General features: G+C 39.9%; 1 protein-coding gene across 1 annotated transcript in view; it reads left to right on the top strand.

Moving 5' to 3' along the window:
* MYO3B (myosin IIIB) overlaps nt 1–12610 on the top strand; it is a 100541-nt gene that overhangs the window by 78107 nt on the left and 9824 nt on the right. The gene's annotated exons all lie outside the window — the stretch shown is intronic.

Below are 12610 nucleotides of genomic sequence, written 5' to 3'. Positions count from 1 at the left end.
TTGATGGACTTCAGCTGAGCTGAAGAATCTAGACATCTCACAGGTCATTTTTCAGTGGAGGTGCCAGTTACTGCAGTGTTACTCCCTCCAATGTTCACAGGTCATTACTGTTACTACCAACACATCTGGGTAAAACACAAAATCATCTTTTCTTTTTTTAATCTGACTTACATATCAGCCAGCTCAGTTGCATGATCTAGTCAAAACAGGAAGAGGAGAATCAGCGGCAGAGGACACTGTCTGCTGAATTTGGCTGAATGTGTAAAGATAGTCCTAGTAGTCTAGGACCCACATCTACAAAATGCAAAGGTGCCGCTTCCTAACAGCCAGGCTGGTGAGGGCATGGTATTTAACACAAATTTTAAAAAATATGAACAAGAACTCAAATATATAACTTTTTAGAAACCTATAATTTCAAAACTATTCATATACAAAACAATTAGATCAATGAATACAGCTAATTATTGGCTCCTGAAACAGACTAGAGATGATGACAAATAAGCAAATTAAAAAACAGCTTAAATGACCTATAAAATGGCCATTGATCTGTACTTTAATGAGCAGGCAAATAGCAGTATATGTCATCTTTGGAGCATCTGAGGTTTTGGAACATCCCATCAAGAAGGAGTGCAAGAATAAGGATTGTGAGAAAAGTTTCCCTCTCACGTATGAACAGACGTATTGCAGTGCAATGTTATGTCCATAAGGGTCAGTGATGAAAACCACAAGTGTGTAGCTTAGCTCTAGGTAGCCTGGCTTTCCAGAGCTGTGAGGACTCGACAGAACTGTGGCCACGTCAGTATCTCCAGGTAACCTAGGCAGTTGCCCGTCCTTGAGCTGACCCTGTGAGTAATGCAGCCACCCAAAATGTGCCAAAATTCCAATAATTATTATTATATCACAATTTACTTCAGAGCATTTAGATATGAGACACTTCCATTGCTGGATAGGTGTTTGACCACTTGTGTTTAGCACACTTACAAAATCTGCTCTGTAAGAGCATAAAAACTGTTGTTAGATTTTGCAGGCTTTTTCCTCTCCCACTCCCTCATCCAGGGACTGGCGAACTGCATAGAAATTATGAGTGGAAATCACATATCTCAAAAAACTAAGGGCTGTAAAGGCATCACCTAAAACTGCTGCAGAACGTAAAGGCGTGCCCTGGAGCCCTGGGCATGCCTTATCAGCACCAACATGCAGCTTTCTATATACAAAACTTATAAAGCAACTCTAGCCTATTCTGCAGTCCTACCATGATTCACAAAGCTGAGCACGTGCCCTCTTTACTGTGGAGCACCCTGCGGGGAAAGCATTCCCTGAGCAGACTTGACCAGGGAGAAGAGATGAGGATGAACCTTTGGATCAGCAATTATAAATACCCAGAAAAGGATCAAAAAACTTTACCAGTGCTGCTCAAATCCAGGGGTACAACTGCAGAGAAGTTGCTTCGTAGCCATATCTCCTGTCTGTGTATGGAGGGCAGATTTTATTCCTTTCTTCAGTCCTCACAGGCAAATCCCAGTTACTTGGAATTTGTTCAGGAGAAGGGTGAATTTTACCCTGAAGGAATTAGGAAGCATTATAGATTCAACATATGGGACCATATGTCATTGTATTGTTTCCAAATGTTTCTTTTTGAGCGTTTTCCCTCCATTGCGGACAGCTTATTTCACCACACATTGTCTAGAGAAGAAGGGAGTTTCATATTCCCGTTTCTTTCATTAAGCCACTATTAAAGCTATATCAATTTCGTAATACTGTTTGTCAACATTATTTCATCCTTTGTTCCAAACATGCACACCATAAGTGTGGTTTCAGGCAAGTGCTTTGAATATGTTGTCCAGGCACTGGCAAAGGCAATGGCAGAACTAGAGAATACAAGCAGAGATGGTCCTAAACCATCCCTAATCCAAAATACTCCACTTAGTTATAAAGGCTGTTCACAATCAAACCAAGCATTTCGCTTGAGCCTTAATAGAGGGAAACCAGCACTGATGGTTGAATGTGAGTCTAATTAAACTAAATTGAAGATGGGTGGATTCCGCTGTCCTTGCTATGCAGATCAATATCCTCGTGTAATGTAAATTGAGCTGCTCTGTATCTCCCTCTTTTGCTGTGATTTTTCTGCTCCAGCCCTGGAGAAGAGCTCTGGTGTCCAGTGACATCTGTTCTAAATCATGTTTTGGAAAAAATGTAAATACAGAAAACTTGAGGTCAGGCCTAGACAAAGCGCTGGGCTAGCTCCCAAGGCCTCTCTGCATCTGGGATTGTTTGATGTCAGGAAGGCCCTCCACAATCAGAGCCATCAGTGATGGTGGCGAAAAGAGACCCTTCAGATGAGGCTTTCCATGGATTTGTTAAAAGGCATTGGAAGCATGAAAGTCTTTTGCAGAGCTCCCTATCTATAAAAATGTGTGGCTGGCTGGGTGCTGACCTCCTCTGAAAAGGAGGGTGTGCTGGGCTGGGGAGCACAGGGGTTTCACCTTGTCCAAATGAGCGGAGTATTGGGGTAGATGGCTCCAACTCCAGCCACTCTCACACTCGTTGTGTTTTTCATGCTTAGTTTTTATTTGTGTCTAATTCTGACAGTGTCAGACTGTCTGTCTGCGCAGGCCTGCATAGTTCCTGGACCTTTACTTTATCAGAATTGCCAGATTTGACTTGGTCAAAGTTTCGCTGAGCAATAATGCGTTCTCGTCAGTCTAGTTGAAGGCAACATTGCAGAAGCAAGTGCTGAAGGCTGCATTCATAAAGGAGTTGGAGTGCCTGAAAGAGTCTACTGAAACATGCACGGCTGGCATCAGCAGACCTTAGATTCACAGGTACGCTAGAAAATCGCCCTAGACATGGGATAGCTAACCTCTTGGTCTCTGTAAGCTCAGTAGAGCTGCTTTTTGTTTTCCTGCTCTGGGGCCTAAGATCTTTTGGCACATCTTCTGGGCATTCTTGTTTCCCTAAGACCAATAACCGTGAAAATCGAGCTCTGTTGGAAAAGCAACTGGGAAGCAGAGAAACCAGTTTTAAAATGTGGAGTTGGCATACATTTTACATTTTTATCGAGTGTGTATTTACCAATTAGCCAGCAGCCTGAGCCAGTGGATTTAATGAACTTCGTGTGATTTATGCATAGCTTTTATTAATTGTGCCAATAGGGATAAACGCTGGATACAAATAGATGCAGATGTCTCACTTCTTTAAAGAATACTATTTCTTGTCATTAAACTGTTTTATTTTTAACTTCTCTACATGTTGGAAAGTGATAATTTCATACCTTCCATACTACTGTCCTTGCAAAGGTAAGGCTCAAAACTTTCACCAACCCATGTTTTCGCTGGCCTGGGCTACGCTCGAGGCCGATACAGAAGTTCAGAGGAGAAAGCATTTTCTCCTTCTCCCCTTTCTCCCATCAGTGGAATGTACATTAAATAGTAAGTAGGCCACAGAAACAGAGAGCATGTGAATGACTTGAGATCCTGGTAATTTGAGCAGTCAGAGGAAAAGGGGGCCAGCACCTGGCTTTCAATCTCTGTTTCAATGAATATTTAACTACTTTATGTAAAGTGGGACGCTTTCAACAAATGAGGCTGAGAGAAACCTACCTAAGAATATTTTCTAGCCCAGCAGTTAGGTTACTCTCCTGAGAAGCGTGATGTTTGGGTTCAAGTCCCTGTACCAAATCAGTTAAAGGAGGTGTTTGAAGCTACATCTTTCACAACCTAAGAACATGGCCTAATCACTGAGTTTTTGGATATCAGGGGTGGCAGCACTACCTCCTCTGTTTTGGGAAAGGAGTCCCCTTGTGACAAAATCAAAATGTTTTGTTTTTGAGATGCCAGAATGAATTGTTTCAACATCTCTGAAGTTTTTTCATGTTATTTCAGCTGAAACTGTTAGCTAATATGACCTGAATTCACAAAAAAGTTTCTGTTGCCCTAAAATTCCAGTATTAGTGAAGAAATAATTGAATAAAAAAGAAGCTTGACTAACTTCTAACTCAGGTGCAGTTACAGTTGTCTGGTCATGGCACTTCCTGAAGAGGGCCCATTAGTGGCTCCCTGTTACAGTTTTTATTGGGATGCTTCTCTTCCACGTAGGTAGAAATGCCTCCCCTATAGAAATAAGGAGGGCTGTGATCTTGAGTACGCAGAACTGAAGCAGATGTAAACTACCCTGGCGCGGCATGCTAATGGCCAAGAAGTAGGAACACCTTTCAAAATTTTTAAGCGTTTTCACCCATTAAACACCATTTGGAGCTTATACAACTAAATACTAGGCTATTTTGGAAGATAAAACCCCTTATGCACATTGGCAAGTCTAGTGAGATCGTTTTATTGACTTACTGTGCTACTTTAATAGTTTCTCATGTTCAAATGCTAGTAATCTAGAATACACTTTTTGATACCATCAAAAAAACCCCAAGCATAGGCTCCTCTTGTGGTGTCATTGACTCTTTGTTTTCCCATTGAGTATTGACAAGCACATTTTTCTGATGGATGCTAAGTTAAGCTTCCAGTCCCTGGAGGTGTTCAAGGCCAGGCTGGATAAGGCTTTGAGCAGCCTGGTCTAGTGGGAGGTGTCCCTGCCCAGCGCAGGGGGTTGGAACTAGATGACCTTTAAGGGTCCTTCCAACCTGAAACATTCTGTGATTCTGTGATTAAATTGCCATCGTTCTGCTTTTACTAGATGTTAAAAATATGGCTGGATGCCATCTTAGCTACACGTGGCAGCAACAGAGCACTTTTTATCCGCAAGTTTGCCATGAGTTCTTTAAAGCGATAAGAAAAGTGCGGTTGCAGGCAGGATTCCTGGTTTTGTTCCTTTGGTTCTACGTGAAGTACAAGCTTTGCCTTCTCTTCAGTGATGTGATACGTGATAGGACATGAAACATTTACTTCTGTTCTACATCTGTTCTGATGACTTCATCATCCACAAATAAAACTAGAGAAGGTAATCAGGTGTGTGCTTGCAGCTCCTTGGTCTCCTTGAACCCTCTCCTCCAGTGCTGTTTCAGTACAAGGATGAACTCTGATGGGTTCAGCCTCCTTCCTGTGGGCCCAGGTTCACAGCAAGTGTTTGGGGACTCAAGTCTTTCTTGAATAGTGGCACAAGCTACTGCTGTTTCCGTGTGTAAGAGGAGCAATAAATCATGTAGCTTTTCATAATATGATTGACTGTCTCTTCCCCTGTGTTCGTTGAGCTCCAGTGAAATAAGTAATGATGATGTTTAGAATGTCATCATTAGACATCTGAATTTAACACTTCAGCAGAGGCAACTGGGAAATTCATCCCTCACAAGGCCAGTGTTACAAATTCTCTGTGTGTTCAGGCTGTTACCCTAGTCCTGGCTGTCTGCAGCCATGGGGGAAAGAGAAAGAAGGACGACTGTAATGAGGCCATTAGCCCTTTGCCGGCGCTGTCAGGTGCTACAGACACCTTCTCGTCACAGGCCACGCAGCAGCTGTGAAGCCTGCCCACTGGCATCCTACTCGGCAAGGCTTTGTTTTGAAACACAGTGACTAGAGCCCTCTTTCTCTAAAAAATAAATACACCAAACCCATAAAGCTAAGACTTCATATGCCAAAACAGTGACCTGAGGTGTTTTGTATCTCCGCATAAACTTTCCAGACCAAGTCCTAATAGCAGAGACACACGCAGAATGCCAAAAAAGTATGATAAGTGTAGTTAACCTCTACTGTATATTTTAGAAATAAAAATAAGGATTTATGGTTCTGTGTAAATAATGTTGCCCTTTTTGTACTGTGGATTGTTCTGAACAAAATGATGTCAACATAATGATGAAAGAACAGGAATTTGTTTTGAACAAATACATGTTATTGGTTGACAGTAATAAAAAGGGATGAATCACTAAATAATAACATATATTTTAAAGAATATTCATCCCGTCTTACAAGGCCTTACATGATCTATTATTATGCAGGGGCATAATGCATCGACTTCATGTAGATTGCTGGCACGAGTGAGCGTTTGCAGTAAAAACTGAAAATCTTGTTTTGCTGTACATGGTGTTTTCTTCGAGAAAATTGCATCTTCAGAGAAGAAAAAATATCTTTGGCACCTCATTTTTTTGTGGCTGCTTTTTGAAGTTACAAATAATGCAAAATCACCTAATCAAAAATGAAATGCGTGACGAGAGGGAGATAATTTCCTGCCACTCTACCTTGTGAAAGCAAACAATGAACTGTAACTTATGGTCCACAAGTCATGTTTCTTTGCTTTTTGCTATATTATAATTTAAATATTTTTTTTGAAAATTATAATTTTATGGGCCTCTTTGAAGTGATTTATGTGTTTTGTGCATTATTTGGAAACATAAATTTTTGCAGATTATCTTCAGTTTGCCTCTGTCCACCCACCAGTTTCATATCCAGTTAATTTAGACAATGCTGAGCAGCTACATGTGGAATTGATACTTTCCATGAACGCAAAGGTTATTTTTGCGCTTATTTTATTGAAGAACCTAATAGAAGAATTTTTCACCAAAGATTAGCTTAAGTACTCCTACATATTATTGTGTGTTTGTAGAAAGTTCTCGTTTGTAGAAAGGCTCTTGATTATCTCTGAATTAAAACAGTTGCGTGAGATAATTCAAGTATTGTGTGGCTAGAGTGAGTGCTGAACTTTTAAAATGTATTGTATCTTCTACAAATGAAGAGAAATGCATATTTCTCTCTGCCCATAGCCTTTTATTTCATCGGGCCTTTTGATAATCAAAATAATTAAGAGAGCCCTTTCTAAAGGGAAGAGTTTAAAATTCTGTTATACATTTCCATTTTAATCGTATTTCTCTAAACTGTATTAATATCAATGTGGTTTTCTGATACTTTCCATTTTTTCACTGGTATTCATATGCTTAGTGTTGGGGCTGGCTTCAGAGGAACTAATTCTAGAAGTGAAGGTATGCATTAATGTTAGCATTTTCAGGATATGAGCCTTTCTGCTGGGGACAGGATATTGTCATTATTACTATGGCATTACTTCAATAGGAAAATTTGATGAATGCGTTCACAGCAGTAAAACTGATTTTTAGGTTTTGTCTCCATGGGAAAGTTAGTATAGAATAAGCCATAATAGAAATTTATGATACAGCGACTCAGCGCATGCCAGTGCTTTGCAAAGCTGCTCAAGCTAGATGTGAATCAGACCCTGGAGGCGGTATAGCTGGATGAGTGCAGTGCAGTGCGGTGCCGTGTCTAAGCTAATTAGTCCTACCGAGAAGCAGGATGAGTTATGTTAATATGGTCATACTTCTCAGCTATCCGAAGCAGATAAATCGGAAGTGGGATTCCGTGGCAATAGGTACGCTTGCAATGCACTAGTTTATTCATGTTGTAACTCTGTGTGGTCCTTTGTAGGTCATTCACACAAGGAATTAGTGCATGGTAACTAATAGAGTGTTAATTCATAATGTTGCGTGCTCTGCAATAACCACAGACCCAAGTACAGAATCAGGACACAAATAGAATTTGATCACAAGCTATTCTGTAGGGATATATTATTCAATTACCAGCCAAGAATCTAGTACAGAGTTGTAAGAAATAAGTTGGAAAAAAAAAATAAATTAAAGATCTATAGTAGTTCAGAGGTGGAAAACATGTCCAAATCAACTCCCCCCAAAAATTTCTGAAATCACTTAGTCTGTATTTTCTGGATTGACAAGAAGCTCCACGTACCTACACTAACATACCATGAAGGAGCCTGATTTACCAGAAGGGGTGAGCTGTGGTGGTTTAAAAATCAGCCCTCCTAGTGCTTCAGTTTGAACCCTGAAATGACCACTCACTTTGGTAAAAGAAGGGTTTGTTAAGCTCTGAGGAATAAAATGTCATCAGAGTCACTAGAATTAGTCACGTATTTATGAGAAAAATAAAAAATCCAACTAATTCTGTAGCATTTACCAATTTAAAATGTGACACTCAAGTACAAAGACTGTGTTCAGAGGGGAATATAATACACTGAGCTAATGTACTGATGCAAGCTGTGCCCTGTCAAGAAAGGTGATTTCAGAACAAAACAACATATTGTCACATAAACAAGTCACTGTAATATCGGAAAGTCAACTCACTTTATTTGTACATGTGCGCATATGTGTATGTCTTCCTCTGCTCCCACGAGCTGAAGTCTGCCAAACTTTTCTTTGAAGGCTTTTAGGAAGGACTGGATGAAAAGTATACATATTCGATGTGTTTTGCACTCCCCAAACTCTTACAGCAGGCGGTCTGGCTAGGTATCATGAAATACGTAGCCTAAAATGGCTTTATTAGGATTGAGATACCTCTGTTGAAATTCTTTGCAGACCTCCCTCAGTTTTCTTTAAACATCTTTTCTACATTTTCTGAATACACTTTGCTACTACTTGAAGCTCCCATCTACCTTTTCAGGATGAAAGTTAATGAACTACACCTCTGGAAATAATGACCCCGTATTTTTATACATGTCTAGCATTCTACCATGAGATTCATAGTGTAAGTTGTCAATAAAAAGGTTGTAATTTGGATTTGGAAGGAGGTAAATCCAGGATACAGACATCTTTAAAGCCTGAAGGTTTTTTCTAGTTCCTAGTTATTTTTCCAACTCTGTCACTGACTGAATAGTTTGCTCATGCTTCTTCAGTTTCAAAATATTCCCTCAGAATTTACTGGCCTGAGTTTGATTTGTAGATCACTTGTGCACCATCGCTAATTGTAGGTCTAACGTTAGAAGTCCCAGAAGCAATTAACAACCCCTTAAAGGAATGTATCACTGTAGCACGTACGTCAGCAGCGTTAGTTTCCTTTGTCTAGCCAAGATACCTTCTCTACTTCCAACATTTACAAATGGCAGGCTAAACCACTGTAGCAACACTGGGAAGCCAATATCTAACTAGTGGCATTTTTGCAGGCTTCAGTCAAGCTTTCTTTAATACTTCCTTTAAAAGTTACTGCTGCCAAATACCTTGAATTCAGAAAAAAACTTCTTTCTTAATGAAGAAATCTACTGAGAGTTTTATCTTGGGCTTCTACCATTTATTCTTTGAAATATATGCTGAATCTGCTACACTCAAATTTGAGATACTAGTTGTATCAATATGGACCCATGGTTTCAAGCCTTTAGATATGCAAATTGTGTTTCTGTAACGAACAAAACCTTAGAGACCATGCTGTTGTGGTTCCACAGAGCCTTTATTGCGCCTCATCATTATGCTAAATTAATACAAATTTCCTGTGTGTCCAGAATTCAAAGTCAATCAAGTGGCTTAATCTCTGAGGGTATGGGATAAAAATGGTATTATTACAGCTTGGAAGAAGGTGAGGGATTACCTTTAAAAGCATCCAGGCTATATGCTAGGACAGCAACTCTGAAACACAGGCCCGTTCTGAATCACATCTTAACTGAGTGTGAACTTACAGATTGCCTCCTGCCCTGCTTTGGATTGCACAAACTCCCCACATTTGGATGATGCATTTTTGGCAACTTCAGTAGTTGGCTCTGTAGAGAAGCCGTATTAGAAAGGTATTTGTGATTTGTTACTGTTCTCTAATGCACTGAATGTTTTGACTTTTTATTTTTAAAAGTTAATCGCTGTGTTTACTTTTTATGTTTGTTTCATCTTTTTCCCCATATGCTTTGCTTTTCTTAGCTAGAATCCACGAGATGAACGAGTGCCAAATGTCCAGTGAGTTTTCTGAGGCATATTAGCACATGATATGCAGCTCTTGAGATCCACAATCTGCAGTTTAAAAAGTTGTGCGTTAGCGGGTCCAAAAGTACTCTGGAGAATCTCTAAAATTGATGATACTGTCATGATATTTGGGATTTGTACTTTAAAGTTGCCAAAGCTATTTAATCAATCAGATTGACTAAATCATCATCATAATTCTTCTTTGAAGGAATAGCTGTCATCTTATTGTGCAGATGTAATAATGAATGGCTCCATTGTTGATGCCATGTTTGTGAAGATTTTTTTGATATCTTTTCTTTCTGAGCAATATTGAAAATTTCTTATTCTTCCAACGTGAGATGTGGTTTTACTTTGGAAGGCAGGGAAGGACAAAATAGTCACCTGAGGTTTTTTCTAAACCTGTTTTCTTTAACTTCACTAAATAAATAAACTGCATTTCCACGCTGAGTCCCAACCATGACACAGTGCTGATGGGACAAGCTTGCATCGTGGCAAGCCTCTGGGTGCACAGTGCCTGTGTAGGTGTCCCAGTGTTTCTGCTTCAAGAATAGCACCTCAGAGGACTACCTACAGAGAATGGAAAACGGGGCATGTCCAAAGAATTGAAGAATGCCCGGGTTTCCTTTGTATTCGTCTTTGCATTGGGTTTCTACTTCTGCCTTCCAGAAGCTCAGGCTGATCTGGTGCAGTGCTAACAAAAAGGTAAATGTAACACAATTGTCCTGCCATAAGCAGTTAAAGTTGATCTTGAAGTGATCTTTGCATTGAAGACTCTGATATGCACCTTGTGAGGAGTTACCTCAACCTTAGGGTCAGGTGTCTCCTGGGGATTTGGCCTGCTTGAATGTATTTTAAGTGGGTTTCTTTCCTGATCATTTGAATGCTAGCAACGTCACCCAAAAAAAAGCCCAAAAAACAAAAGATAAGACAGAGCATTTCCAGTCCAATCCAAGTCTGTTTGGCCTAATTTCCTCTCTCTGACAGTAAGTAAGAGCAAAAGCCTAGGGTATAGTACAAAAGTAGGGCAAGCAGAGATATTTGCCCAAAACACTCTCCAGCCTAGTATGGTTTGTGGCTCAGGGATTTCCCGATCCGGAAGTGATCTCTTTGTATTTAATTGCTCTCAGTAGGTTTTTCCCCTGCGAAATTCTTCATTCTTCATTGTATTGATTATACAGCATTGCTCAAACAGCAAGAGAGATATCACTTACCTCACACGATAATGTAAGATAGCTATTTTTTATCACCTGGTGGCTATTGGATTAAGCAGGTCTTCTAAAACCAGGCAATACACTGCGATATGTAGTAATTCCAGCATACCTGGAATGTCCTGGTTTTCATGAGTAACTGTCTCTTCTGAAGAGTTCTCAAGAATTAACCAGAAAGCAGTTTCCACAACCGCCTTGGGCCAAGTTTAAGAAGGGGAAGAAAAATAATCATCGGTTTAAGTTTTCTTCATTGTCCAGAAGTAGTTTCTGCCATTCAGGATGGTTTGGCATGATTTATTCCCTGGAGTTAAAGTTGTAGCTGTGCAAGCCTCTTGGGCTTTGACTGGCTAGTTGACTAGTTGGCACACGTCTGGAACCCACTATTAGATGTTATTACATGCGGGGCGTATGAGGGGTTGTGTATATTCAACACATATAGGGAGACATGTCTTCAGGACCGTACTTGTAGAAGCATGCTGTTTGCTGACAGGTTTGAATCTTCCCCATGTTAGTCACTGACAGTTTAGTTCTTTGGTGTGCTTTGTTTAATCTCTGCCTTTTGCCTCTACAGTTAAATCACTCACAATAGAAACTGAAAGAACTGACAAATACTGAAAGATCAGAATTGTGTTGGAAGGGAAAAAACCCAACAAAAGACAAGATTCTAACTATTTATGGATCTTGTTTCCCAACAAAGTGTACCTAAAAGCCATTGTCTCAGGGTTCAGAGACAGCTAAATGATTGATTTCACATAAAATATTTGTTGTTCTAATTACAGTATCATCTGGGTCGTTGGCAACAAACAGATGCAAAAACAGCCTTTACATACCATCTTGAAAAACTTATGATTTGCTTAGTGTGCTGTATAATCTAAAGCATATGGCTTTGCATAGAACTGCAGTATCCAAAATGAAGCTGTAAGTAATGAATCACTGGGTGGAAGAAAATGCATTGCTTCTGTTACGAGTTCTTTCAGTGTGTGTATTCAAATGGTTCTGTTTAGGGTTATAAACAAAAGGCTATACTCACAGTTTTAGCAGTGTGTTACAAATTCTGGGATGCACATGACATCAAAGAGGCTACACTAATTTCCCTAGCAGTCTATGGCTCTTGGCTCTATGAGCACACTCCATCTGAATAAACAGAATTCTAGTTCACCACAGTTGTGTGGGGGATCCGAGGTGATCATGAAGCTTGATTTTGTTTTATTTTAAATCTTTCTATTATAGGGCTTTTTACCCCTCCAGATTCTGTGTTTTCAGTGAATCTGGTTACTACATTTGGAGCTATAGACTACAAAGCACTTGACACTGAAAATGGTTAAATCTAATTTATTATTCTTACCTACCGAATCCAAGTAAGAGCTTTGAGTACACTGGAGTTGCAGGATTTGCTAAGGATTAATCACTCTTTCTAAGCATTAATATATATTTTTTGAAGTAGGTAATGTCCTTTCACTTAGCAACACTTACGTGAAGCTCCAGTAAGATATTTTGTGAGAGTTAGCAAGGGCTGAGGCCTTGTAACTCCTCAAAGGACATCTGATTTATCGTTCTTCCCATGCTTGCTTGTCACTAGCAGCATGAAGAGCACCAGCCCCTATAAATATTCCTGGACACTCTTCTGTAGAGGAAGGGATTGAGGGAATTTAGTGGCAAGAATGGTGTCCATCATACTATATCTCATTATATCAACAGAATGGATGGCCTTATTGAACATTTG

This window comes from Larus michahellis, chromosome 7, assembly GCF_964199755.1.
Source record: "Larus michahellis chromosome 7, bLarMic1.1, whole genome shotgun sequence".
Taxonomy (NCBI): Eukaryota; Metazoa; Chordata; class Aves; order Charadriiformes; family Laridae; genus Larus; species Larus michahellis.
The sequence above is the reverse complement of the archived record's forward strand: the minus strand, read 5'-3'. Positions and strand labels throughout refer to the sequence as shown.